At 38.2% G+C, this 26,943-nt stretch overlaps 1 protein-coding gene across 4 annotated transcripts in view; it reads left to right on the top strand.

The window, feature by feature from the left end:
* The first annotated feature begins 659 nt into the window (after positions 1-659).
* Positions 660-26,943, top strand: part of NCOA3 (nuclear receptor coactivator 3) — an 86,652-nt gene continuing 60,368 nt past the window's right edge. For all 4 annotated transcript variants that reach the window (XM_074843443.1, XM_074843442.1, XM_074843441.1 and 1 more), the window contains exons 1-2: positions 660-782; positions 19,981-20,022. The gene's annotated coding sequence lies outside the window, so the exon portion shown is untranslated. The remainder of the gene's footprint in view (positions 783-19,980; positions 20,023-26,943) is intronic.

Raw genomic sequence — 26,943 nt, 5'->3', positions numbered from 1 at the left:
CTGGAGAGTAACTAAAGCTATCTACGTTTTTAGCTTTTAACCTAACCTCTTTGCATTTTATTAAACATTAATTTCAACAGACTTTGTTTATTGAAATGGAAAAAATGGTGCTTGGTGTAGTGAATGCTCCACAAAGATGATTCAGCTGTAACTTTCACCGCAGCGTTGTGGTTGAGTGCTTGTGCAGGGTTGGTACCGTGTTGTATCTTAATCACTCGTGCGTATAAACCGCTCTTCATTAAACACGGCGTTGATGGGACTCCGGGGCCCGCTCGCAGCTTCCAATACTCGACCCCAGGCGCGGCGAGTGCCAGCCGCACGTTTAACCGACGGGCCTCTACGAGCGGCGAGGGCGGGGCGGGCCTGCGGGTGCCTGGCACCGGGAGCGCCCCCTGGGGCCGTTTGGGATTGCCCCTCGGGGACAGCCCCGAAAGCAGCGGCGCTCCCGAGCAGCAGGCGCCGGACCGAGCCCCGGCCGAGCGCGCCGCGGCGGCACAGGGGCGGGGCCCCTCCCCGCTCGGTGTGGGAGCGGCCGCAGGGGCCGCTGGGAGCTCAGGGTACTACAAGTACCGTGATGCCCCGCGCGGAGAGGGGGGCGGGTCCCGCGAGTGCTCGCGCGGGGCCGTACTACAGGTCCCACAATGCCTCGCGCCGCCTGGTGGCTCCTCTCGCGGAGGCTGGTTCCTATTTAAATCTAGGCAGCGAGGAAAATGGCGGCGAGAGGCTGAGTGTGGGGGAGACGGGGAGAAGGAGACGTAGCTGGGCTTTGGCTCCTTTCCCAGGTGAGTGGGGTTTGGAGGGAGGGAGTAACGAGTGGAGGGAGGAGAGTTCTGGTTCTTGTTCCCCTGCTTCTAGCGCTGGGGTGGGACTGGGATGGGGGAGAGAGGGCTGCCCCTTGCCGGGGAAGGGAGCAGCTTGGGGCTGGCCCTGAGGGGCGGCTCTCTTCTCTCCCTCTCGCCCCCCTCCCCAATATGGATGTGTCTCCCTGAGGGGAGGAGGAAGGGGAGCGTAGACGGGTTGTGTGTGAGGAGTAATCCCAGGGCTGGGGATGAGGGGATTCCCGGGGCAGTGTGTAAATGCCTTTACCTCTTTCAAGCCATTGTAACTTTAGCGCGGAGTGTAGTTAGAAGGGGGCATTCCTGAGGCAGTGGTGGGGGACTAGTGTGTTCAGCTGATGGCTTCCCGTATCGCGCTGTGATGCATATCTAAGTAGGGTGAGTTTGGGTGGAGGTTCCTCGTGTAACAGTGAGAGACTTGGAGTCGCTATGGATTTGTGTTTAGAATCGTCTGACCCTTAGTTTCTCAGCCTGAGTAGAGGGTGTGTGTATGTGAAATACCTGGGCTAGAATGGCCCCATCTGCCATTCATCTGGGTGGTTTATCTGATACTGAGGCGGTTCCAAAGACCTTGTTATCTGCATTCTCCTTCTGATCATCCTGTAGCCTCGGTAAGTTTCAGAGGTGACTTCTCTTGTCTCTGGTAATAAGGAAAAGGATGAGAAATACTGCAAATAAAAGGTTGATTTCCATGCCTTTTATCCATTTCTGCCTCGTAGCTGCAATGAAATTTTTCGTGCTGTTGAGGGATGCAGATGAGATTTTTTTTTTTTTTTTTTCCCTGAGGTCACATACCACTGTAGATGTTTAGCGATTCTGGGGTATAAATGGGGTGAATATGGGTGGGGATGTTTTCTGAGGTTGACATAATTCCCAGAGTCCTCTTTGTTTGGTTCTAAAGTTGGTTCTGTTTGTGGTTTCTGCTCCTACTCTTAAGCACAGTGAGGTTTTCTTTTAAAAGAGAACCTTCCCACTTTGTCAGCTCATCCTGTGAATACAGTTTTAAATCAGCCTCTTTTATTCAGGTGGTATATCCTTCCTCTTTAACCTGTTAAGAAGAAAAAAATCTGATTCTGCCTTTAAATCTTTTATCTAAAAGTTAACAGAAAATATTATGTGGGGTTCTATCTGGAATAACAAGACAAAACAAGCAAACCTCGAACTGTGAGACCCATATAGTATCTATAATACAGTTAAAATGGACACTTAAAATAAGCTTAAAATTCTGTCATTGCTAACGTAAAAATAAATATTTTCTCGTGGAAGATTTTTCACTTGTAATGAGCTGCTACATTAAATATAAATACAAGATAGCTTCATAGCAACAAATAGTATCTGAGTGAAAGCTCCAGTGTAAGACCTTAGGTTTAGAGGAAACAGACAAAATTGTGGGTTGGGGTTTTTTTTTGGGTGGTTTTTGGGTTGTTGTGTTTTTTTTAAACTAGACTGTGCATGGTAGCGTACAGTTGTTGTGATGGGCTGTTTAGCTGACTGTTGTTCAGAATTTCATTCAACTCTGTTACTACTTTTTTTTTTTTTTTTATTAATACCAATGGATTTGCTGCTGTGATATGAAGATAGAGTTTGGGGGATAGGGGAAGTGATAGCAGACAGAATGAACCCAGTATTCAGTCTTGCTTTAAGTACCTTTCCTGATGATAGCGTGATGTTTCCATTCTGCTTTTATTTGGCATATGAGTTGTGTGGGTTTGTGGGGGTTTTTTTGTTTGTTTTAATTCTTCATTTGAAACCCCTGTTCATCCTGGCTTGGGATTTATTAACTTGGAAGTTTGCATTGTCTGCTTAATAATTTTTTGCATTAGTATCACTGAGACTAATGTATAGTTGAGACAAAATGCAGTGTAGGAAGAAGGAAATCTGTTTTACAATAGAACATTATCTGTGATCATGGGCTTTTTTTTCATTAATAATGGACGAGAAATCACAGTCAAAACCTTAAAAATTATGTTACATTGCACAGTTGCATAGAAAAGGGTGGTTTGGTTTTTTTTTTTTAATTAAAGAACCCTGAGAAGGAAAGGGTGTCTTGGTTATATTTGTCTGCAAAATCAAGCCATTGGTAGCATGTAAAATGATATTGGACACTACAGTCTGACACTGGAGGTTGCTTCAACTCCTGCATTTAAATGAGCCTCCCTCGAAGAGGTGATCTTGAATGACTGGATGATACAAGATATTCTGCATTATATTCATGGAAGCTTTTTGATTATGAGTGTTTAGAAATGTCTTAAGTATTCTTCTGACTTGTTTTTATTCTAAAAAAATGGTGGTGAGGGGGGAGGGGAGGAATAGTATTCTTTATGCCAAGGATAGGAGAGGGTGGTGAAGAATATCTAAACCTGAATGCTGGGGCAGCATGCCTGTGTGCTTTTTTCTCTGGCTAGATCTATTGATGTTTCTAAATGTAGCATATTAGAGAAGAGGTAATTGAGAGAGAATTTAACTGCTACTGATTTAAATCTGCTGTTGAATACATTTCCACTCTGATTTTATATGCTGCATTTAGTTAAGAGAAGGTGTATCAAATCTTTTTTTTACCCCATGTAAATGGGAGGTGTACTTCACATGGACCCTGTTACTTTAATAATACTTTTAATTGGTGACCTTTATTTCTAGTTGACATCAATAAGCTGATTTTCTTTGAAGTGAAACAAAATTGCCTTGCCTCCAAACTCCATCTCATGAGGGATTTTTAGTCTTTCGTGTGCAGTGTATGGAATTATTGTTGGAGAGGTTTTATGCTTTTAGATGTAGACACACATTTTTCTTTTATGTTGTCTAGAGCCAGCCCTATTTCTGACATTGTACAGAGGTAAGAAAAAGGCAGTTAAGACAGCATGCTATTTAAATGAGAGGGAGAAGAGGGCAAGGGGGCCACGATTGGTTTTACTGCTCATTTTGCTTACACCCTGGGAAGCCAGGCTTGTTACTGCTGATGATAAGCTTAGGATATGGTGTAAGTCACTTCTGAGGTTGTGACTGCTTTTGCAATATACTAGAAGAGTGGAGGTGATAAGGTCAGCTCTACAGGTATCTATCTACCTTTAAGTATTCCCTGACTTTGTGTGCTCTGTGTGTGTGTTGGGTTTTTTTGCTTTGGTTTTGGTCATGTCCCCATCCCCCCCACACTTTGTCACCTTCACTGTTAAATGTGAGCCTGTTCAGGTCAGGTGTAGTTAAACTGTTTGTCAAACATTCTTTGTTAGGTTATGGATCATTGCCCTGTTGGAAATGGTATTTTAAAGGCTTTCTTACCACTAAGTTAAGTTATCTTTTTGAAGACTACAAACATGGATAGTGACACGACTTGAAGCCTAAAACCATCATAACTGCGTTTTATGGACAAGATTGTTCTAGAAATCTGAAAAAACTAAAAGTTCTCCAGAAAATGTAATTGTTAGGTCAGGGCAAGCAATTTTTCATCAAAGGTGTTACACATGTGGCTAAACTACATAGCACTTTTGCCCTGATTTATCAGGTGCACCTGAAAATGGGGGAGGAGGGGGAAGAGGAAGGCTGCAGAACAATGTAACTGGTATACTGCTAGCCATAATGACTAGCACCTGCATTAGCCTTGGCTGAGTATAAAATTTTGTCACAAAGCCTGAACCCTTTACTGTTTCCACACTTCCATGCATGTCAGGATGTGTCAGAGCCATGGAATGAGATAATCTGGTATCACAGGTATACCCAGAAGGCCTTTTAGAGGTATGTTTTCAAGGTAGGTTTGATATGTAGTTGTATGGAACATTCTGTATGTGACTTCTAAGTTAATGAAGATTTTTCTTCCTCCTTCTGTTCTCTGCTGCATGGAAGCAAGAAAATTAGTTGTCTGCTTTTTCAAAGGCAACACCGAAACAGGTTGCATGGCTAAAAATGTTACCAATATAAAGTGTTTCTCTGGAGTAGTTGTAGCCTAACAGTTTTGTTTTTTTTCCTCTCCCTTCCCCCCCCCCCCCCCCCCCCCCCCCCCCCCCCCCCCGGGGAGGGGCTGAGTGGGATAGGGCAGGAAGAAAAGGCAGAAGTACTTTTTATCTCCCTGGTCTCAGAGGCTGCAAGGCTATTTAATGTATGGATGCAACTTGCTCTTTGGGATTTGCTTTGTTTGCCTAGAATCTCTACAGGGCTACATGTGTGCTTTTTCTCATGAACTTTTAGGTGAGGTGGAATAGAATGAGATACCCTGTCTTTTGTGATTCCAGTAGTGTGCTCTCAGCACACACAAATGCAATTTTGTGGAGTATTTTATTATTAGGCCATACAAACATGTTTTTAAACAACACTACAAATATCAAAGAATTAAGAATGGACTGTGTTGCCTTCAACCAATGTAATTAAGTATTTAAGAACTTAAATTGTTTCTAATGGAAATCCTTTCTAATGTCCACTTCAGTCTGGGTTTTACTATAGTTAGGAATACACGCAGAAGAGCAGTTAGTGAATGTGGGGAAGGGAAGAAAAAATATTCTTGGGGAAACCACCCAGACTAGGAAAAAGCAAGCCAAAATCTGGACTATTTTCCAGTTGTCTTTGAAGAAACAACTGGTAGATTAGGCGTTTGCCTGCCACTTTCAGTGTACCAGTGTAGAATAAAGCAGATCAGCATGTGCGTTCAAAACAATTGTCAAAGACTTTCTTGAAAGCTTACTCAGTTTGCTTAATGTTAAGCATTTCTTTTCAATGCCAGTGTTTGGGTCATGTGTGCAACAAAACTGTAATGCAGTACCTTTTCTTTCTTAAGGCAGCTGTAGCAAAACTGTTAATTCATATATTGCACTCCTTCCAAGTGTCTTAGAACACCCATTTATCTTTGTAGTTGATCACAAGCTAGACAAGACTTCAGTGTCACCATGCTGTATCTAGGGAAGCATCTCTATTCCTGTGGCTGAACCAAGTCAGGTATAATTGTGATGATACCATGTGATGCTGTATTAAATTAATGTTTTCTTGGAGGTAAGAGAAGATCACCTTTATATGACCATAGGAGTGCTAAATGTCCTTCCTTTTCTATATTCATTAACAGGTAATATTGAACTTTAAAGGTAAAATCTCTCTTTATTCCAGATCATATAGTATGCTTTTATGAACAATTTAAACAGTATCAAATGCTTGTTGTCTTTACCTAATGAAGAGGAAGGATAAGAGCTTTAAGTCAAAGGGTCTGTCATAATGCTTAATGGGAAACTTTTAAAAGTGATTATTAGTGGCTTTTCTTCACAATGAAAGCTTTATGTTAAATATGTTGTCTGTATCATAACTTTAACTCAATGGTTTCAGGTAATGCATTCAAATACAAACTATCCTGTCCCTTCTAGGCTTTTGTAATATTAAGTCATGAGACATCAAGCCTCTGAGGAGGAATTAGTGGAGATTTAAAAAAACAACCACCATCCCCATCCCAATTCTTGATTCTTTTAAAAGCAATATAGACATTTTAAACTCTTGTTTTTCTAGAAACCTGAACTTTCATAACTGTTGTGACAAACTTGAGAATTAGTGTGTGTGTGCGTGTTTTTTTTTTTTTAAAGCTATAACTTGTTGATAATGTTCCCAGTCTACCAGATGGTGCAATATTGAAATCTGTTAGCAATGGGCTGCATGGTAAAATCAAGCAGACTGTTTCTTATCCCATGCTTTTCTGAACTGCACAAAGTGAGTAGGTAAATACATATACTCATTCCGCAAGGACAATGCAAAGCTGGTTCACTAGCACCAGCCACTACAAAACTACTGTTGTAGTTCTATTATGGACTGTTTTGGAGACTCATCTTTTTATTTAAGACTGAAAAGAACAAGAGCATAATTTTGGGAAGAAATGTGAAAAATAGTTGAAGTGTTTCTGATGTTTCACTATGCCAAAGAATGACTAAGCAATGGAAGCTTACGGTAGTGATGTACTCTTTTTTTTTTTTTTTTTTTTCCATTTTGCTCATCTGAAAGCCTCTGAATTTTTGTTTTTTCTAAATCTTAATCATCTCTGAGCTCTAGCTAAAGCACAAGATATGAAGTGTTATAGCATAATAAGATTACGCAGCTGCTTAGATTGGCAAATGAATAGTAAGCTCTAAGGGGGCTATTTTACTATTTACTGTGTAAATGAGTGAAATATAACTTTAAAAATCGTGTGAGAACAAAATCTCTGGTATATAGATGAGCTGCTTTCTTGACTTGCATAAGCAATAGTTCACTTTTAGACCTCATATTGTTCTTTTTAAAGACTTTTAAATTACTGCTGTAGGTCTAGAAAGGAACATTTCTAGACTGCATGGGTTTAATGTTTTGTTGTTAGTTCCCATGGCTAAATATTGATGAGCTGAGTCATATACATATAGATAATGGTGTGAAGTCAAATCCAACTTGCAGTGCTGATTCAGCATGAAAAGCTTGGTTATAAAATCACTTATGAACTGACTTGCTCACAGTACATCAGTCAGCTTCTGGTTAACTCTTATATGAATGATCCTGGAAATCATAAATGTCTTTCAAATGCTTTCTTAATTGGCATGAATCTAAGGAGACTGTTCTTCTGGGAAGTCTCTGATAAAATGCAGTTAGAAGTTGTTATAGGTCCACACATAGGAAAATATAACTATTTGGTTATGTTGCTCTATATGCTTTATTTTCTCTATGGTTACCTTATATCGAATAACGGAATGCCTCACTGAAATATCCCAAAGTGATAGAACAGGTAATGGAGCAGGGAGTGGCTTGGGTTGGCTGGCCTTTGTAGCTCTATCTATTAGTGGAAGGGTTAAGTGGAAGGCAGAAGTAAGCAATTGACTTAAAGAAAAAAATAAAAATGAAATGCATTTTCTCTACTCCAGTATTTTGAGGAAACTTTATTGTTCAGAACAGTCAAAGAAGAGTGTAGTTTTGTGTTCTTTCTACACCAGTCTGAAGAACTAAAACCTAAAGTAAAGGTAGCATTCCCCTGTTTATGCATTGTGCAATCAAATTGTAATTCTAACACCTCACTGATCACCCTGTGGAGTGTGTTAAGTCTTAATGTTGCTGGTTTTGTCAAATACCCAAGTTGTGTTTTCATCACATTCTCTGGAGGCTAATGAGTCCCAGGAAAAGGGAAACCTCTGTGCTGCATGCCTTATGGCTGCTATATGTGTGTGAGTGGATAGCAGCTAATGTAGTCTACTTGGATAAACTTTTTCTAAAACTTTTTAGGCAACTGTTGAGAGCATCGACATACGTGCGCGTGTGCGTGCACACACAGTCAGTATCTGGAAGCACTGTATTGCTTCTTGGAAGCTTATGGAAGAAGTCGGTAAAGGTTCAAAAAGTAATTTCTTCCTCTCATTCACAATGGTGACTTTAAAACCAAAAATTTGCAACTTCTTTTTTGCCAGTGACTTGGATAGGCTTTTCAGACTCTTCCCCTATAATAACTTTTTCCCCCATAATGGCTGAGCTAGAGGTTAGACAGAAATAGGGAATTATGGGTTGTGTTGCACTTCCTTTTGTGCTCTGTCCATCTTTGCTGCTGCAATGAATTAAAGCAGATATAGCAGCATCTTTTGTTGCAGTACTCTCTTGGTTTTATTTTCTGTGGAAGCCTTCTTGATCTTCAGAGTGGGGATTTCTGGCTCAATGGACAGACCTCAGCATATGGCCTACTAGAGGGCTATACTTGAGGTGTGCATGGATTTTTAAATCCTTTTAATCAGTATTTATAAAATACCATTTGCTTGGCTCACTTCTAACTATTAAGTGCTATAAGCGAGAAACCTTATGTCTTAACTACTTCAGAAGGAAGTTTAAAAATATTTTCTCCAAGTCATACTCCGCTGTACTTCTCATTTAAGCATACTTTTAGCAGCCTTTTAAACAAGAAAATCTGAAAGAACAACTGAATTCAAGACCCTTTAAAGGTATCTTGTTTGGCTGCATACCAGTTCGATGCCACGTACTGGTATGCGCATTGTTCTTGCTTTGTAAATAACTTATGTTTCTTTTATTTGAAAGTTTTAGTTTCCCATTAAAAACTCTGAAAGGGAAATAACATTTTTGGGCAGTAATCGATAGAATTCCTTCTTAATGAGTATTTAAAGTATTTATCTAGCCATAGATAGCTCTGAAGGCAACAAATGCAAGAGTACTTTATCTGCAAATTGTTCTCTTGATTAAAATGAAACAAAACTAGTACCTCTTAACCTAGAATGTCCATTTGATCCCCCCTTAGAGGAAGGCAGTTCTTCTGATCAGTGCACAGAAAACTTAAAAAAAAAATAAAATCCATCTGTGCTGGGAGGAGTAGCTTTTGAAGACTTTTGTCTTGCAGCTGTGGGTTTTCTGTTGAAGCCCCTAATCTTTTGGTGATGTGAGTTTGTAGCTCATAAGCAAGACTTGTAGAGGTGAGGTGTAGAACCCGTGCTAGCAAACTTGCCAGACTTGTATTGGCTGTGTTAGAGGTCACAAGAAGGTAGTAGGGATGACAAGTAGGATCTAGTGAGATGTAAAATGGGTGGAGATTTGAGGAAGTTCAAGGAGAGCCATCACTTGATAGGGACAGAATAGTGTGTGTTGTCATCCACTGTGTTTTCTCTTCAAATGTACAACTACAAGGTAGTGTTATCCTGAACTGCTTCATCTTCTCTTACCCATCTGTCTGTAGCTGGACCTCAGATGACCTCTATCAAGATATTAATATGTAGTACGATAATATTTCAGACTGGTCAAGCAATGCTTTTGGTATATGAGCAAAGCTGGTTTTTTTACTTCCCCCCTCCCCCATCTTAGAACTACTTTATATTGATGAAACTTTTGCTTAAACTGAAGATGCCATCTAGTCAGAAGTGTAAGGTTGTTTGAGCTGCACACTTGAGAAAGCTTTTTAAAAATCTTTTAAAGCAGTGGAAATTTCCAGGCTTCACAAAAAAAAAAAAAAGAAAAGATTTAAAGTTCTGGTCTAATAACTGCTTTGCAAGAAGAGAGAAATATGAAAAGGAACCGCAGACATTCTGGATGTCAGCCTGTGAAATTTTCCACTATTTCCTTTAATAACATGCAGGCATGCTTAAAGTGCTGGAATTTCAGTTAGGAGTCTCGTTCTGACTGAAACTTCAAGCTACTTGGTGAGCAAATGCTCCCTGAAAATGAGTTGTTAAGCAAAAAACTTTGCATAACCCACTCCCATGCTGCATATCAACTATTGATTATATGAATCTTGCCTTCAATTTCTTGTTTTACAGTTTGTGTTAACTGTTACTATTACTAGATGATCACTGCCAGGTGACAATTCATCTTTTCTTGCTTCCAATAGTAGTTCCAGACTAACATTTCCAGTAAGGACTGTAAGTTGATGAACTAGGAATCTTAATTGTTGCATCTTTCATATACTAAAGGAAGAAAGACATTAGGAAACATACTCTGTTCTAATAATATTCTTTTGTGAAACAGTTAACTTTAAAACCTATTTAATAGCTATTTATAAAATTATTGTAGCTTCAGATACATTGGTGAAAATCAGACTGAAGGGATCTACAGGTTCAACCTCATTTGTCTACCTTGAAGCTCTTTTTGCTTTAAGTTCTTCTTGTTTACCAGAAGGCTCCCTGACCTTTCTCCAAGATCTAGAGGACTCTGTACTTTGAATGTGCCTTGTCTTTCTGTCACTACAGATATTTATCGTTGACTTATGCTCTTTTGGGTTAGGGCGTAAAGAATCCTGTATATAATGAGTTGAGATTTTCTTACTTAAATGCTGTAGTGGGAGCTAAGCCTGCAAAAACAAAGCAACGTCACAACAAACTGACTTCCTTCCAGTATTAATTGAAAAATAAAACCAGAACCCTTCGAATGCATTGCCATGGCATGCTGTCTTTCCAAGGCAGAGTGGTACACTTCCACAGCTCTCAACCCAAGTCAGAGCTATTGTGCTTCCTTTCTGTTACCTGTCCTCCCCTTGCTCTGAGACTGAGGCCCTTGCAGTCAGCAAACAGATTTAACTCAAAATTGTCTATTCCCTCCCTCCTGCCAACAAAAAACCCTGAACCCCCAAACCAAACAAAACCACCCAGACAACTTCTGGCTGTCAATTTATGGCTAGTTGCACAAACACAGGTGCTAGTGCAAGGGAATGGGTGGGGTGGGACTAGAGCAGCCACAGTCCTATTGAAATGTAGACTGAAGTTCCTGTAAGACTCTCTCTTCCACCACACATTTGTTTCAGGAACAGACTCAAGTGGTACCTGGGTGTAGGGAGAAATTCAGCACCCTTTGTCTACCCTGGGGCTGTAATTAGAAAGAGTTGGGGTTACTAATTATGTGTTATTGCTGGTAGTTCTTTACCTGTTGTATCTGCATTGGAAAACTAATTTCACTTCGGTCAATAAGGATTAAGTAGCTATATTGAATGCTGTTCTGAAAACTGATGTTGAGAGACCTGCAGACATTTAATATGTGTTTGTTACTAGTATAGCACATATACATATTGCTGATGAGAATAACCTGCTGAAAGGGGTAAGCACTGCAGTAATTCTGTTTTGGGGTAGAATTAATCTATCAAACGGATAACTTCTGTAGAGACTCAGAAGATCAGCAACCCCGTGCTACTGGGTCTAAGGCTGAAGGATTTTTAGCAGGACTGTAGGATTAGAGTATATTAGTTTTTATTATGAAAAACTTTTATTGTTTGGTTCTCCTATGCTGTTGTAATTAGTGGTCCTTCATAGGTGGTTAGGGACTTCATGGTCTCTAGGTTGAGGACTAAGAACAGTAGAGATCTTTAAAAGCTGGTGATACATGTTTCTAAATAAACTTGCAGAGTAGATTGACATACTTGCAGCATTTATAGAATCAGTTCTTAATAATCTGTAGTGTCACTTAAATTCTAGCTTTCACTTCCACAAAATCAAGGTTAAACTTTTTTTGTCTGAATATCTATCTATCTATCTATAATATGGAGACAAAAAAGGGGAGGACAGGACAGTACAGAACAAGTTTTGTGTACAGCTATGTCTTATTTTATACCAAGAGTGCCTTTCATGTCTAAGTCTAGATAGTTTCCAAAGTTAACCTGTACAGCTAGGCCAAAGTAAACAACTCTGCAAAGCTGAAGACAAATTATTGTACTCTGCTAAAAGTATGTTTACTGTAGGAAGCTATTGCTAAATAGAAACATATTCAATGTTTATATGAACAGTTGTTCTAAAGGAATCTGTCAGTGCCTGTACACAGATTGATAGGACACAGGTCAATTTAGAATATAGACATCTTACCTGCATCTTCACAGAAGTGATGAAAGTGGGACGAGTGGCACATAACACTAAGTGACAGGATCATCAATCTCAAATAATACTTTTTTGAGCCAAGGTGGCAGGGTTTCCAGACCTCCAAAAGCAACACAGCTGAACCCTTTTGATTGGTAACTGCATTATAACACACAGTTGCGAAAATAATTGATGGTTTTTTTTGGACTTAGGGCCATGTTTGCATGTCTGCTTGATATTGTTTGGGAACTATTTTCCTGTTTTCTGTCTACCTTTAGGTTACAGTTATGGATGCAGGAGCTTCTTGGCCAGGTTTCAGGGCAGGTATTCAACTGACTGAATTAACTATGGACCAGACTCTTTAGATGGAGTGTCCAAAAGCCAGTTTTAAAGTGTATGACTTGACTTCTAAGGGGAATTGACTCATAACTGACACACAGATTCTGCTGGTGTGAAGGTTCAACAAATGTTTTCCTTTATGATAAGGGTAAACCCATGAAGTGAGCTGCCTTTGTCAGAGGCAGAGCAGTCCTAACTCTTGTTTCTCATTAGAATACACATGTTTTATCTATAAAAGAATCTTTTGAACATCAGCAAACTATGAAACTTATGTGATTGGCCTTTTCTGTTGGTTTAAGAAAAAGATGGGCCTTGAAACTGCAGTTTAGTTTTAAAGTAAACTTTAATGTATGAGTGCTAGGTTGTTATAATGAACTGTCTAAACCTGTTCATTAATCCTTTGTCTTTAAACAGAAATGGTTCTACTCAACATTCCTGTTAACTAGCACTCTTCAATTCTAGATGTTTCATTTTTATTGACATTTCACCTTTTTCTTCCTCTTTCAGAGTTGACCAGAACTAGTAACATACGATGTAGAGAAAAACTCTTTAAGGAAACACTATTCCTTAGTGGCGAGTTGGTTTGAAAGTTTATTCAAGGTTATGAGGTTGCACAGGTGAGACTGAGACCATTCTGGCATGCAAGAAATAATACATTGTGCTCACATTTTGCATTAAGTTTGACACAGCAGGGCTCCATAAAGTTTATTTGTATTAGAGAATCTGAGAAAAGACAACAAACTTTCTTAGTTATGTGCTATTGCAGGCTTTCTTCAGTAGACTCATTTCCTGGACCAAGGACTGCTCTCTGGATTAGCACACTGAGTGGTTTTAATTTTCAGTGGTGCATTATTTTAGGGTACTTTAACTCTTGCACTGTGTGGACTTGTATAGCCTTAGTCACTCGTATTCATACAGAGTATCCAGTGTCAATCGCAGCATGAGGTTTTTGAAATAATTCTAAAAAAACTCAACAAAAAAATAGTAACTTCCTCCTTAAATATTGAGACACTAATACAGGGTAGATGTACTTATTATGGATCTGTTGCACCAGATTGGTGGTGTCAGCTGAGGATGTACCACATTTGTGGTGGTGTTACTATGGCAACTGCTTTCTAAGAGCTGTCTCAAGGTCACTCATCAGTTGTAGCCTGGAGTGCTTGCTGCTTAAGCAAAATATCTACACCAAACAATTCAGGAAATGATCATTCCGCTTTGATATAGCAACAATAGGGATGCAAAGCAGTATTTTATTTTGGGGTTGAAGGAAAGGAAATTCTCTGTATATTCGTCTGTCAGATATTTGAAGAGTATTAGAATTATTGAGGGGCAGATTTTAGTTGAAATGTAAATCACAAGTAATCTAGTATCAATGACACGAAAATTGTCTTATTTAAAAACAAAACAACAAAAAAAAAGATCCCGTAGAAGCTGAAGAACTTGCATAGAAATTGGTGACCAAGCCTGAAGTTTATGGTGCAAAAATGACTGCCTACACTAGTGAAAATTTAGACATGATGGTGAAAACTTATGCTGAGTTGAGAATTCAGAGCTGCTTATATTGAAGGGCTTCTTTTGAGACATCCAGATGCATTCTCTTTCATCTAAATCCTTGTGGATGTAGTTAGCAAATGTCTAATACACCTAGCAGCATTTTCAGTCTAATAATGCACAGTGATTCAAAGCTAAGACTAGAGAAGGGGTTGTTCATGAAGTTGATCTTATGTCAGAGTTTGCAAGAGATTCTATTGTACTACATGTATAAAATCCAATAGACTAAAACTTAGAATGACAAAGTGCTGTTTCCAAGGTTTGGATAGTTACCTGAATAGGAAAAGCTCCATGTTTTATGTGGCTTTTTGTTTGGTTTTCCTTTTTTTGGATTTAAACTTGCTTTTCCTCTTTCCTCTTGCATCATTTCATGGACTAAAATAGTAGTATGATAGCAGCAGAAGCAGCCATTAGATTCAGTAGTTGATCTCTCAAACCTCTTTCACAAAGTAGTAAGCTTTTGTTTTGAGAACTTAATGTAGGCAGCAATTTAATCCTTCCTTTTGCTTTTTAGGCTGAACAGACCAAGTTCTTCTAGCTTCCTCTCAAAAATATTAACTGATCTCCCACACACACCTGGTGTTTTTTAACTTCTGATTAGTTTGTAGTGTTGGGGAATATTGTTATTTTCCAAGTGCATGATTTGTGTATCTCATACTAAGAAATGCTTCACAGAGCTGTCACCAGAATCATTTTTGTTAACATCTCTGGAGCTGTGGGCCAGGAGTCACTTCTTACAGTGTGATTTAGATTTGGTGCAATTCTCTAGAACTGGATTTGGAGAGGTCTGGTTTTAAATAAACATAACCAAGACTTAAGGCTTGTCTTCGAGAGCTTTAAGAGTTGGGATTGGTTGGAATTTTTACACAAGTAGGTTGAATAGTAGTTGTCCACAGAACCCAAGGAGCTTGGAGTACTAGTAGTACTACACAGAAATGATAGGTGAGCTGGTAGTTGTATTTCTAGATTAACAGGATATACATATATTTAAGGAGGGCATGAAAACACAAGCACTAAGGATATCAGGTTAGTAATCCAGTGTCCTTCCACCCTCAGTAAAACAAGCCTAGACCATAGTAAGAGGTTGGAAAAAAGTTTTACATTCAAACTGCTGGTAAAAGGGTTAAGAAAAATCCCTACCTTATTAAGGTTGGTCTTTAAGAGGTATTCATCTTAAGTGTCTGTATCTTTTTCTCCAACGTAAACAATGTGTGTAAAATTTGAACAACTATAGCATGAAAATACTAGTGTATCCATTGCCATAGTGTGAGGCCATAGCAAGAGAAGAACAGTTTTCACCTGTGCTACAGAACAGAGGTTTCCAGGGCATGATACAGAAGTGATTTCCACATGATGTGAACTAGTGGCATATACAAGCACTTCCTTGTCTACAAAATAAACAGTCCTACACAGGCAACTAAGAAATTGCACATAGGGAGGTATTTACTGAGACATAATTTGAGCCACAGGGCTGGTATCTGCATCACTAATTACTAGGGACATGCTTGCAGTCTGAGGTACAGGCTTATCACCCCAAAGCTGTCAGTGCAGTCCCCTAGCTGTGCCACCACAGGATGGCTATCTTGTTGCACTAGTTTGTGAGCCTGTGCTGAGCTCTGTGGTTAAATTCATCTGGATTGTAAACTAAATTCTTGCTGAATACAACGTCTTGGCTACACTGCTGGGAAAAGGTAACTTCAAAGCTACCTAAGGCATATTCATGCAAATTTCATTAAAAGAAACCATTGTAGAGTAGATATGATAATTATCTGCTTAAGAGAAAAATCAGATTTGTATTTCACTTTATGTGCACTCAGGAGGGTTTTCTGTAAGTGAGAACGCTGGACTTGAGTCAGCCTTACACCTGTGTGTTTATGTATTTTACAGCATATTATTCCTATTTAAGAACTGTCCAAGAGTTCATGAGAGAAACAGTCTGATCTTCCCCAGCTGTTACAGATTTCTTGGGGATGCAGCTAGTTGATATCTTTTAACAAAAGCAGGTGAGCGAAGATCCTAGACAGTGGCAATACTTTATTCCAAGTATACGTACTGGCTATAGCCAAAATAGACTCAAGTTTAGCTATGCTAATTGCCTCAGCCACTTTAGAAGTCTTTTCTTTGCAGTAGCAAAGCTGTTTCGACTTTCTAATGTAATATTTTGAACAAAAGGTTGGATACTTTCCTATAGTCATACTCACTCCCCTGAAAATTTCTTCTGTTACGGAGCCTTGCTATTTAGTAATTCCAATCCAGTCTAGACTTGTTTTTTCTGGAATAATAAAAAACTTGCAAATCTTCCAGGCTTTTCTTCCTCACCAAATAAAGTTAGCAAGGCGCTTCACCACAGATTGATTCATTTAGAAAAGATTTTAATGTGCTGTTATTGTTAAAAACAACAAAAAACCACCCTGCCAACAAAAAAACCTGTGCATGAAATGGAATGTTTCTCTTCTAGAGTTACACTGGCTCCATAGTATCAACAGTGGAAAAAAATGAGTAACTAACAGCCCTGGAGAGACTTTAGCTCCATCAGTTGAAACAAGGATACAGCTAGAGCTATTGGTTGAACTAAAACAAAAACAAAACCCCACCCACAAAACACCACAAAAGACTACAGCTGAAAAGTGGCTTGTTCTAACTTGCCTCATATGCGGGAGCATTTTTAGGATATTCATGTGAAATTAAAGGCCTCACCTCCAAACTGGGGATTTCAGAAACTGCTCTGGCTTTTCTCTGTATACTTGCTTAAGTTCTTAATACAAGATTGGCCACCATCAGTTAGGTTATAGCTGTTGTTTCATAGCTGGAGGAATTAATAGTAAAATTTATTACATAAAACAATATTGTAAACTTGTAAACATGTTTTGCAGAACAGATGAAGTAGCCTTTAACATTAAACTGTTATTAACTCTTGAGAGGACACACCAAGTAGCCAAAATGGCTAGTTTTCCCCTGGCACTTTTTTTGAAGCAGGTCTGGAACAAGCCTAAGGTGTAAAGCTCTTTACCTGCATTTCTAATCAACATAAATTTCTTAATTGGCAGCTATCTTAGCAGTTCTTTCCTCATTCTAAGTGCAATAAGAATTTCTTGACAGAATCTGCTAGAATGTGGCATTATCTTGAATCTGCTTCACTCCGTGTGCTCAGCCCTTGCAGTCCTAGATGGTATCTCTGTCAAAGTTAGAGAAACAGAAGGACAAAGCACAGATCAAGAGTCAGATAAAACAAAGAATACTTAAGTGCTTTAATAACTTTTAGATAAGCAGAAAATACAGCTTCTAGAATTAAGAAGTTTTGGTTGTTTTCCATTTGGGATGGTTTGTTTATCTTGGTTTTGCTGCCATATATCCAGATGTGACTAAATTATCTGCAGGCAAGACTTTACCACAACACTTTCCTATTGCTCTAGCTACAAAGATACTACTGTCATCTTGGAAATGTTAAGTTCTGTATTAGTAACGAATATGACAGAGCAGAAGTTACTGATGTCAGAATTGGCAGAAGTTAGTTTAATCCTCTCAGAGAAAGTAAATTATTGCTCGTGTGCCATAAAATAATATGGAGATGGCCACTAATTCACTGTTTTGCTAGCAGCTGTCTGAAAGATTTCATTATCTGCCATATGCATATAAATGTGTCATGGTCTTTGCTAGTGCTAACACTGTCTCTAGGAAAAACAGGTAGTTCTTATGCCCTAGACTTGTTGAAAGAGTTCTGGCCTCCAGACAAGGCTATCTATCCTGTGATATGGGTGCTCAAAACCAGTTTGTTATCACTTAAAGACAAGCAGATGCTCATGCCTTTTCCCTGTTCGTTAGCATCCTTGAAATGCAGAAGTACCGGGCATGTTTTCGGAGGCATTGTCTTTCTTTCAGTTCACTATTATGTAAACTCTCAGCTTTTTCCTAGTAAGTCAGTCCTGAGATTGTTGGGGTTGGTTAGATCTTGTGAAATGCTTTAAAAGGTGTCTTCAGCAGATCTTACAGCAGCGTTTTAAATTTCACTATTAAAAAGGTATGCTAAAGAAATTGTTCCATTAGTGTTAAACTGTGGATATGAAGCTACATTTCTGTGAGCTAGAGTAAAGGGGGGGGTCCAGAATTTGTTTGGTATTATTTTTAAATTTTGGAATGAAATTTATGCTTATGAAACACACAATGATTATGAAAAAATAATAGCAAGGAATTAATTACTACTTTCTAAAGCAGTCTGTAAGCCTTGATTTGATATCCTGTGACAATGGGAGATAACATTATTTGGCTAGGTTCAAGTAACTTTAACTGAACTATTTGTTGGACTAAAAATTTATTTTTAAAATACATAAATAAATTTCTGTATCAAACTACCTAGCTGCTACTAATGCTTTCTCAAATACTGTTACTGCTAATGAGAAGGGACTTGACTAAAGTTAAAAATAGAGCACATTGAACTTGACGTGAACCTTAATATCTTTTCCAGCTTTTACAAGGATTGTGTTGTGAATTGTGTATTGTTTAGTTGGTTTCTCACTGATTAAAAGTATTGAAATAAACTGTGTATTGTGAAATAAAGCTGCTGTCATTGCTTGGTTTACATTTCGGGTATTGTATCTAAATGTTACTTTACAAATTTGATGCAAAGTTCAAGCTCGGAAATGGAATTTTTGAGTCTTACTAAGACTTTTTTTCTAAAGGCAAAATATATTGCTGAAGAGATAAGACAACTGAAATGTGTGTGTTGTCAAAGCCTAAACCAAACTTGTTCTGTTTACTTGAGCTTTGGATAAAGCCTGTGTGGCAGATCAGATACTTCACTGTATGGAGTTTGTTACTACAGCCTTACAGAAGTTTCCAGTGTTCTCTGAGCTTGATTTTACATAGACCTTCCTTTATTCTGCTTATTGTAAATTCATTTATTGACTTAACTGATAGGTTTGTGAAGTAGTTTATAGACATAAGACTGATCTTGACTAAAAGAATTCTTCAAAGCTTATTGCATGAAGATTTGGTGAAGTCTTAAAGAAAACACCTCTCTAATACTTCTTGTTCTGGGAGTAGGTCATAATAGTGGCTTGGTTACCTCTTTCATTCTTGTCTTCCAAGAATGTACATTTGGTAACTACAGGTAATAATTACAGTCACTGTCAGGGTGGTCACTGAAGAAGAAACGATGGTGATCTAAGGGAACTTTTCTGGGTGAGTGTATGTATCCCTAGCACTTGATTTAGGAGACTTGTCCTTACTCCGGGTGATGCTTCTGTATTTATGCCTAGTGACTGTACTTAAGGGAGAAGCAGGCCTGATACAACCAATAGATTTTTGCCCAATTTTCTTTCACTCAGTTAAAAAAAAAAAAAAAAATCTGAACTACTGTCAAAATGACAGACCAGTGCTAAATAGTGTTCAAGAAGTTCAGTGTTGTGAATTGCCAGTGAAGAAAAAGAATACAAAATTTAAAATGTCATATCATTCCTTATACAGTCATGTTATGCCTTCCTCTTGAATATAAGTAGTTCTGGTCTGTGCCATATCAAAAAGAGTATAGTGGACTTTATCTTTCTCTGTTGTTTTGTGTTGGGTTTTTTTTTTTTTTTTTAAAGATCAAAGCTAACACTTTTTTAATGAGAAACAGCATTTGCCGGCACTTCTCTCACTTGTGGTTGGCTTTTTTTTTTGGCTTGGGAGTACAAGGCGGATCTATACAAAATAACCACAAGTGTCATGGAAAATCAACAGGAAGAAAGTGTTTTCCTCTTCAGTCATTTCATTTATTCTCCTCCTCCTTATTATCAGATGGCAGAGTTAAAAATAAAAAAACTGATACTTTCACATAGTGTAGAGCTTAACTACAGAACTGGCTGCATAGAATATTTTAGCTGCATTAATTTTCATGGGTTCAAAAAGAAATTTATAGAAGAGAAATCCAGCTGCTGGGAAACTCAGTCCTTTTGAACCAGGAAATTCCTGAGCTGTAGATTGTGAGGTTTGAGAGTATGCTGAAACATGTTCATATGCCTTTTTCTTTCTAGGCATTCCTGCTGGCTTCTGTTGGAGAGAGAACACTGTGCTAGGTAAGTTTTCTGTTTGACTTAATTGTCCAGGACTACTTTGATTTATGAGAATTGATCCAGAGAAACCATTGATATTTAGGGGCCTAGGAAAAGGGAGACAATAATTTAAATTCCCTTAAAAAATAAAGGTATTTTCTTATGTTCTGTTGTAATCAGTTTGCTCTGCTCCACCTCCCTAAAGTTTGAGGAAATGCATGGTATGACCTGGCCTCAGTATGTGTGATAGTATCTAATGCTAACAGGTTTTTAGGGGATGCTTGAGCCATTAAAGTTGTGGGATGTAGTGGTACCATCCTCCTGTGTATATAGCTGCCTTTAGCTTTTAATTCTCTATCACTAATACCAGAGTTTTCTTCTTTCTGAAGTAACTGGTGATGGAAATACTTTGCTCAAAACAGTTCTGAAACAGTGGTGCTGAAACAGGATTTCTTAGCTGGGGCTGTTTTGGGCCCAGAGTGGATATGTTGCTTATCACTGGTGCTTTTTGTTTGTTTGGGTTTTTTTGTCATAACTTCTGGGGTAACCAATTTAGCCTTCAATACTCAAATAGATAAATGTGTCAAGCTCTATACCTGTTGCTGGAGAGTAGTGAAACTGGTAACTTGTCTCGACATTCCATTCAGTGGGATTTTGGTTTCAAGAAAGGAAGAACCTTCTTCAGAATAATCTCTTGTGATAAGATCAAGCTCTTTGCTCTGTAGTTTAGCAGGTGCCCTGAAATAAAATTCAAGTGAGCTGGCTTGGTTAGAATAAGGTAAGGTTAAAGCAAAATGAAAAAAAATTAAAGGAGACAGTGGAAGGAAAACCTTTGGAGAATGATTTCTTCAAAGCACAGAAAAGATTGTGTTTTGTTTCAGATAGCTGTGCTCATTAAAATGTTACAGTTCCTAGGCAATGATTTGCAGACAGAGGACACGCAGAGGTAAATAATATATGTGGTGGAGAGAAAGGATAAATAACTTCTGCTTTTCACTGGATGGTGACACTTGTCTAAGCATATTGTCCGTTATAGATCTACTTGCAATGAAAAAAACCTAAATTGCAGCACTTCTGTAAGACAGAATTAGTGACATCCAACTTAAGTTTTGTATGCTCTTTTCTTGTGTTCCCTCCATGGTATGCTGTGTTTATCCTGTTATTGTACATACACATTTATAGGCCTCATCTACATGAGAATCTAAGAAAGTAAGCTTCCTACTGGTGAAGGCTCAAGTAAGGTAGCTTTCTGAACTTTTAATGGACTGTTAGGTACACTAAAAATGCTTAGTAGGCCTTAAAAAGAAAATGCTAAAGCTATGCCATGCCTAGAGACAATATTAGTAACTTTTCTCCTAATAATTTTGACAGGGCACAAGAATATAAGACTCTGACTGCATTGTACCTAAACAAACTTCCCTTTCTTTTAAGAGTTCTGTGTAAGTGTTATGTATTGTAATAGAAGGTCACTTAACTGGACAAATCCAGTGTGGTGTTTACTGACAAGAAAACACATTGTCTCAACTATGCTGTATAGCTGATACACTCCAGTTGTATGACATAAAGGCATGACTGGTGCTAATCAGTTAGTTACCATGTTTGATATGCTTACCAGATGCTAATATAAAAACCTCCCAGTACAGAGGTGTGGCTGTATACTAACTTTAAAGCTTAGCATTAAGTTAGACTTTGAATTAAACTGCAGAATGATCTGAAAGTCTGGTAAAAGAGAACACGAGTTTAAATCGCGGTGGATGCATCTTGGATGTCTCATTGCCAGACAAATGTTCAAACAATGGTTCCCCAGCTCAGGGTTTTATTGAATGTAAGATACAATTCAGTCAGTCTACTTGTATGGATCTAAAGAAACAATGCATGTAAGAAGCAGTAATAATAAAAAAATTCAACAGCTCTATCCTGGTGTTTCCTCTGGTGCACTATATAAAAATATGTGAAATTGCTTCCTAATGTTGTGAAACTACACAACTACTTAGCCATTTATCTACAAACAAGGAAGCGACTGGATCTGAAACAAAACATTACAAACGTTTTTGGCACTTGAAGGGGAAGGATGTGGTCCCTTCTTCTGTTTTTGGCAGTCACTGACCTCTTGTACTAACTTCCAGAATGGCTACAAATCTTCCTAAAATTACTTGGAATTTCTATGCTAATTATGGTAGTGTCATTTTGGAGAGTTCTGCAGATAAACATCAGTGTTTGAGGAGTGCCTTTTGTATGAGCAAAACTGATTTTCGGCCTTCAGGAATCTTAGGGAGCTTAGTGTGAGACTTGTTGAAAAATGTCTTTTTAATGAAAGTGAAGGTATTGCTTCTTTAATTGAACATTAGAAAAACTAGAAGCATAAGGGGGTTATGCAACAGGAATTCTTTGTAAAGAGTAGAAAAATTTGGACAAAAAAAAATTCCAGAGGGCATTGAGAGCTTTATTCAAAAGCATGCTGCTTTTTTTCATAAATAGAAAAAAAAAAAAAAATCTTTGATAGGAATTAATATTGTGGTCAGGAACCAAAAAGAATGTAGTAATACATCTTAAATTTAAGACAAAGTAAGATCAATTGTAAAGTACTCTCTTGTCTTAGTAGCCCATTGTTATAATGGTACCAGTTTATCATTGGGCTGCAGGACGTAATTTTCTGATGACAATGTTTCACTGAAAATCATAGTGAAATGATAGCATCAATCCAAACACTGTGAACAAAGTTAGAGCTGGTTGGTCGGGGTTTTGTTTGCTCAAATTTTGAAGGTCTCTTATGATAGAGATTCTGTAGGCTGTCTGGAACTGGTTCCTGTGTTCAACCACTATTTCAAAACTGACATTTAACTTTTTTTGTAGGTAGTAAAGCTGGCCTCTTGCCCTTTTGTTGTAGGCCTGTTGTGATGCTGCAGTCTATAATGTCTTTCCAGGTGTTATTTTTCTGCCTTGTATAGCATTGAACAAAGACACCAGCCTTTGGGGTTTTTTTACTCCATTTTAGCTTAATTTTTAAATAAATGACCCTTGAAATCTAAGATTTGAGTCTACCAGTGACGTGCAAAATAACGTTACAGCTCTCGGTTTCGTGCAGTAAATCTTAGCAGATGCTCTGTGTTATAACCATTGGTACACAGCGGGTGGGCAACACTTGAAATATAACAAGATAACCTGACTGTACTGTGGAGAGACAAATTAACCTAATTTGGGAGTGATTCTATTCTGCCTTTTTTTTGCAGTTTAGCTCAAGATATCTACTAAGCTCTCATCACTATGAATATGAAATATAGAAAGGTATATGAAAAAAGAAAGGGAATTTTTAACTAATGAAATGCTCAGATTTATTGGTATACTATAGACAGACAACTGTCACTTCAGATTTTGAATGTGAAGCATTTATGTCGAACTAAATGAACACCTCTTGCAGCCATACTAGGTGTACCTGTGTACATTCCAGCTTAATCAGATTTTAATTATAGTATTGAGCTAGGAACATTTCCATGTTTCAAGGTCAAACTGTTTTTTAGAAGTGTCACCTTTGTATTAAGTAGCTGTACTTATTCCTTACAATTAAGTAAATTATATATAAGCACTGATACTATGCATGGAAAATGAATTATTTTGATTTTCTTTCTTCAGTAACTTCCTTTGTTTTTAGTTTCTGATTTTGTGCTCTCAAATTTGAGAGTCTAGTTATGCCAAAAACTCAGGAAACTTCATTAACAGGCCTTTTATTATTATTAGATCAGAGGATAACAAGATCTAATTTTAAAAGCAAAGGGGATGTGTTTCAATAAATTAAAAAAAAAAAAATTTTAGTATCCTGATGAGAAGAGATACCAAGTAGAATTCTGAAAAGCGCTCTAACATGCCAGGCGTTTAACTCCCATTGAGGCCCATTTGTATGTGTCTGTGTATATGTAACATGGAAACCCCTAATGGATAGCTGCCTTCTCCCCGCCCTCTCCCCATAGCACTCAAATGCTTTTTCAGAATATGAATTTACGTTTTTAAAATGGTAGTGTATCCAGAGCTTTGATTAAAATTAGTTGGTTTACAGTGTAAAATAATACATTTAGTGATATTAATTCCATAGCTTAGTTCTTGTGCAAACACATGAATAAGTGTCCATAAGTACTGCGTCTGCTGACTAGCAAAATGTGCCTGAGGTAAGTCAAGGTGATTTATAGACTGTATTTCTTTCTGGCTCATGTGCCCCTCCTTATTGATGGGTGTGAATATTTCCAACAATGAAATTGGTGATTTAAATGTCAGTTTAAAGTCTGCTCTGAATATTCTTAATGAGAAGTTGCGATGGGTCATAATCAAGACAGTGTTGTTTACTCTTCATAGGAAAACACCCCCATGTCTGAATTTGAATGTCACTGAAACTCCCAATGTGCCCAGGTTAGGATACAGGCCCTTGACAGACTTCAGGTCTCCATTTATTAGACCATTATCTATCGCGGTATAGTAAAGTGAACTGATGGGTGCCAGTCCCACATAGAGTCTAGTAAGCAGCTGCACAGCGATGTGCTCAATTAAGTGTGCAGGGGTTAAAGGAGGAAGTGTTGAGAGTTGGAGCTGACAATACTACTTTAAGTTTTTTGAATGACCTCATAACCTTAATATTTTCAGTGTAACTTTTTGTATGCTTTAAAAAAACATACAGAAAAAATAGTATAATTTGCCATAAGGAAATTTCTGCTCAGTTTGCCAGCAAGGTTGTCATTGGGAATCCCACAAAGCAGATCGACACCACTTTGGTCACTGGCCTGAGCATGCTTTCTGCATGGACTAGCCACTAGAGGGGCAGGGGTGTACTAGCACCACTGGCTGAGACCTCCATCTGTGGTTTCAACTGGGATCTTGAATTGGGGGTGAGGGAAGGGTGGCCTTTGCTAAGCCCTTGATCCAACTGCTGCCTCGTGTTTTGTGGATGCTGTGTAGGGGTGCGGCAGCATACCCTAGAAAAACATCCCTGTTCGCTAGCTACTGTGCTGCCAGGCACTTTAACTGCTTCATAGCTGGCAGGTTTATAGAGAAGCTCCTCTTGGTCTTTATAATGCAGTGATAAAGCATGTTCTGTCCTGTCAGCATGGAGGAGCTGTGCAGTGACGAAGCGAACTTGGTTAGATAAAATACTTGAGGGTCTTGGCAAATGGTTTAAAACAAAACTGAGCATGTTCAGAGACTGTAAAGGCACTTACAGTCTGTACAGATTATCTTCTTTGGAGCAGCAAGATGACGTTTACCTTGTTTGAGTATTTGATCAGTTTCTCTTCTAGAGTTTTAACCTCTCAGTCTGAATAAAAGGTTGTATTTTGTTGAACTGAATTCTTGGCTCTGTTTTTAAATGTCTGAACCAATTTTATACAAGTTATCCACAAAAAAGTAGTTCTGAGGGGTATGTGAGAGACAGTCATTAAAGAATTAGAACTTCTGTGATGGAAAATGTTAGGCATGCTTAACCACAGATGTAGCTATGCCTGCATAGGTAATGATATGCTTTGGTGTATTTTTCTATTTCAGGCAAAGATGCCCACCCAAAACCAGCAATGTTCTTTTCTTCTTAGTGCACCAGTTTGTCAAAATTAACTTTCATTCATAGATCCTCCTAACTTTAGCATAGTATGAAATCTTAGTTGCAATGCTGGGTGTTTCAAGACAGTTTTAAAGATGAAGTATATTAAATTGAATATGTGTTAATAAATAAAGTCACTGGGGCCCCTTTCCTAGACTGGCAGATGCCCTTGTGGAAATGTCTGTTGGTGTGTGGTTTTAAATGTTTTTCAGCAATCGGTGTGTGTTGTTCCCTCCCACCTCTCCTGGTTTGGTACTCCAAATTGTAGAATCTTTATTTGTACTCACAAAAAGCAAAAAATAATACTCTTTTGTTTTGTATGGGTCTTGCTTTCATGACCTGTAAGCTTTAGCTGTGTCTGGGAATGGAAGAAACTACATCTGTTTGGCCTCATGCATAATGCAAATGTGGCATGTTTTTGAAATAACTTTAAAAATACCTTTTAAATGACAGGTGAACACAGCTAATTTCTCATTGGTTTTGTAAACAATAGGTATAGTCTTCAGAAACTGAAAAAATGTGTGCTCTCGACTTCTGGAAAGAGCTTGCCTGCTTTCCTGAAATATGTTTTTCCTAAATGGCTTCAGAATAATACACAGTGTAGATTGGGTGGAGCCTCACAGTCTCAGTATGACTGAGACATGCTGTTAATTCAAGGGCAGTCTCTTATTAGCTTCATGAGCTGCATAATAAAACATACATACTTTAAAAAAAGTACATTTTCAAGGGAATTGCGTAAAGCTTAGTAAAGGGTCCTCAGAATTATTCATTTTTTGCAGACATGCTGGTGCATCATTGAATATATTTTACTTGAAAACGTGATTATACAGACTCAGACTTTTAGTTAATAGGTTACTTATGTGGTGATCTAGTAAACACTTCTAAATATTACTCAAGTTTTGTAATTAGAGTATTTTTGGAGATAGTGTTAGAAATTGCTAGTGTTGTCTTCCCATCCCCCAGCTTTTTTGCTCAGAGGAGTCTAGTTTGCTTGCAGCTGCAGTGGTAGGCATCTTTCAGGAAGTGACCTTGGCTTGTATTAATCAAATTCAGAACACACAGAAAAGCTTCTTGGTAACATGCTGACTTGATGTAAAATTTTATAGCATCCATTTTCTTTTAAAATGAGGCCATCTTATATAAAGGGAATTTATTTATGATATCTCCATTTAAAAGATTTTCTCTAAAATGACATGGTATTTAGAGAAGGTAAAACAGCAAAACCAAACTGCTCTTTTTACTGAGAGGAAAATAGCTTTTCATGTATGTAATTAAGTCTTAAATTACTATTGGCAAAACTGTATTTTAGCCTAGCTAAACTATGAAAATACAGCGTTATTTGATAGCACTTTCATTGGTGTCTTACCATT

The sequence above is a fragment of the Strix aluco genome, chromosome 17 (assembly GCF_031877795.1).
Source record: "Strix aluco isolate bStrAlu1 chromosome 17, bStrAlu1.hap1, whole genome shotgun sequence".
NCBI lineage: Eukaryota > Metazoa > Chordata > Aves > Strigiformes > Strigidae > Strix > Strix aluco.
The sequence above is the reverse complement of the archived record's forward strand: the minus strand, read 5'-3'. Positions and strand labels throughout refer to the sequence as shown.